The sequence below is a fragment of the Octodon degus genome, unplaced genomic scaffold, assembly GCF_000260255.1.
Source record: "Octodon degus isolate 3935 unplaced genomic scaffold, OctDeg1.0 scaffold00002, whole genome shotgun sequence".
Taxonomy (NCBI): domain Eukaryota; kingdom Metazoa; phylum Chordata; class Mammalia; order Rodentia; family Octodontidae; genus Octodon; species Octodon degus.
The window spans coordinates 34,087,383-34,090,854 of NW_004524578.1; positions in this window are offsets into that span (position 1 = coordinate 34,087,383).

Genomic DNA, 3,472 nt, shown 5'->3' on the forward strand with positions numbered 1-3,472 from the left:
TCCACTTATACCCAAACTTTCTTATGGTCAAAAGAGCTGCAGATGTGGTTGAAGGTAACAAGAAGTCCTCAGAACACTCTCTTGTTTAATTTAACTATGTCAATAGAGGCCAGTGAGAATCTGCCTGATCAGAACAAATTATATAAAAAGGCAGGAATAAAACCTCTGCAAGTACTAACAGAAGTGAGATCTTGAGAAATTACATGTATGGTCTGTTTATTTTCTTTTTCTTCCTTTTCAGATTTTCTTAAACAATGAGTATGAACCTTCCAAGTTTTTGCTTACAAAAAAGATGGGCAAATACGTGTGTTTGTTTTAATTGAGCAATATAGAAGTACATAGACTAGAATGCACAAGTTCATTTTCATTCATCCCCTAACCACACTGTGCACTCTAGAAATCACAGTTGGTTTTGTATATAAACTTTCAGAGCTTTCCTCAGTTATGTGTGTGTAACTGTCAAGGTTATATTGAGAAAGCACTCCACAGAGTACATAAGAAAAATCTTTTCTTGCTGCCTCTGCTAATGTGGTATGCAGAGTTATTCCAAGTTGCTTGGCCACTCATAATAACAATTTACACACACACACACACACACACACACACACACACACACACACACTCACAGGCTGCCCAGATCTCTGTGCACACAGTGAGTTCCAGCAGCTTGAGGGCATCCCCTGGCAAAAGATGTCAGCGCTGGCCCAAGAATGAAGACTCAGCCCAAAGTACGTGTGTGAATGTGATCAAGAGATCATACAGGTACGAACGGAATACTGGTGGCATCGCTACAGATGAGGCTCTTTTCAAAATCATTGAATGCTCGCTTGCATGCTGGCTTGAGGAGACCGCTGATGTCCTTTTGTCCCTGCTGTTAGGAGAAGTACACTGCTGTGAAGCAGATTCCTTGATGGCTAGACCTCCACTCACAGCCTGGCACAGCCTCTTGCTAGCAGATCTGGATATGTGAAAGTCTGCCTCTTAACTCCAGTGTTCTGAGAGACATCCTTGCATCTCCACTTATTAGAATAAAGCAATGGCAGATTCCAAAGAAATTCTGTCTCCATTTTCAGTCTTTTAAACTTCAGCCTTTTCATATCTTTGAGCTGTATGAGTGGCTGATGCAAGTGCATTTTAGAAGAGTACTAATTGCAAGCTGCTTCATTCTCTATTTGAAGACCTCGAATAAAGCTGGAAAGGGTCATTGTAATATCTTGAGAGAGATCTTAAAGTGTAATTGCTGTTCCACAAATGGACACATCATTGTTCTAAAAATTGTTGTCTTGTCAATATACCTAACAATTTTTTCATGTTAGAGGTTGTTGGCCTGCCTTATTGTTCTTAGTGGCAGCATAATATTCCATTGGAATTATTAAACTATAATTTAACTAAGTATTCCCTGTGAAAGCCTGTTTCCAATTTTGGACTCTTCAAAGCAAAGCTGTTAAGAGTTATTTTTGTATTCACATTTATGCATGAGTCTGTATCTGCGTGTATACACATACCAGCATTTCTCTTGAGAAATGAAGCCAAAGATATGTCCTGGAAAATTTTTGCTAGATATTGCCAAAGTGCCTGTGGGAGAATTGTGTGGATTTCCACTTTCTTGAGACATGCATGAGAGCACCCATATCCCCACACTCTAAGTATTTTCATTGTTCTTTGTCTTTGCCATTTAGGGGTCCAATAGTGATCTCATTGTTATTTTATCCCATACTGTCTTGATTACTAATGAGGTGAACCAACGTTCCTCATGTTTGTCCACTTGTACTTGTGTTCTGCGAATTTCCCAGTCATGTATTTTTTGAGCAGTTTGAGTTCTAAGATCTTTCTTGCCTCTCTGGAGTTTGAAACAAGAGAAAGATGGAAAAATAATGAAGGGGAGATGGATTATAACAATTTGATAAGAATCCTGGCCTGGCTCCGTGAGAACAAGAAGTTGTGGAAGTTCTAGCACTCAGATTGTATCAGTGTTTTTTCCAAAACTTGTTGCAAGTCTGAATCTGAAAAACCGGCTACCTCCCTCAAACTCACACCAGATTGCTTTCACTGGACTGAGAGCACATGAGTACTTACTTCAAATTTGAAATTCAACTGATTCTATTTGTACCTTCTTGTTTCTTGCCCTTAATTTTATACATATTAAAAGTTATTAAAGTAAAATTGCGTTTAGAAGAAGAACCTAAAGAGATTATTTAAGAATACCCAGCAGTCATAGCAACATGCCTTTAGAAAAATCATGTATTCTGTTAAAAAAAATTCCACTTACAAGTAATGAGAGACATTTGCCAAATAGCCCCAAGCTAACCAAAGAAAGAATAGGCAGATGGTTTGAAGGTGTGTCAGAAACAGAATTTATGAAATAAGAGTATGGTTAAGCTGGAAAGCAATAGAAATTGTTGTTAGCAGATGGGACACTCACTTTTTGCCATGCGTGGGGCAGTGGATAAAGGGGTCAGGTTTTCTGATGCTTGGGACTTAGCTTTGACTCACATAGACATGTAGCTCTCTGGCATTCCTCACATGTGGTAGACACTTGAGTAGACCCAGCTGAATTTCTTCAGGTCTAAACTGCGACAACACATTCTAGTTGTAGCCACCCTGGTGGCACTGGTCCTGTCTTGGATATGATCGGAAAACTCATCTGCATTCTTTCTATGGGCAAATAACTACATGTCCTTTGAAGCATCAGTAGAAAGGATGTTGGACAGTCAGTCTACCCATTCCTGAATAGCATTTAAGACTAGAGGAGTTCAGTTCTCAGCAGAGGAAGATTCAGAACACCTGTCTCATATTTTGACCTACTTGCTAATTAGCTCAAGTCCCAGCCCTTGAAGATATAATGAATGAGTCTGTTTCTGCCATAAATTATAAGTTTCAAATTTATCCTTTCAAACTCAACTAAGATTTAGAAAAATAGTGCTTCCTCCTGTGAGTATTTTGGTGTGCTTTTTCAAGGGAAGAGACAAATGAGTTGCCCAGGGGGATCTGCTAAGTAACATGAGAAGATGATCATGTAGACTAAAGATCTAGGACCAAAAAATGCACTAAAGATCCTGCCACACAACCTGGAGTGCAGGCCCCACAAAACACAATGGGCAACTTTCCTTTTAGCTGATGCCATGTAAGTGATAGGACCCTGCTCACGCTGTTGTACCTGAAACCACTAGGACAGTTATTATTTCCCTCAACTATTGGCTTTGAGGCACCAGTTTTATTTTTTTGTGTCTTTTTTAAAAATTAATTTTATTGAGAAAGAAATACCATTGAGACCGTTTCAAAACAGGTTAGTAGGACAGTTACAATAATTAATACATTGCATATTGTTGTCTCTGTGGTAGTTATTCATAGTATAAGATGCAGACATGATATCTTGTCTAAACACTATTAGTACAAATCTTTCTTCTCATTGAACTAAGAGAAATTAGCTGCATGTCTATCCTAACTATTTTGTAGGATAGACATATATATA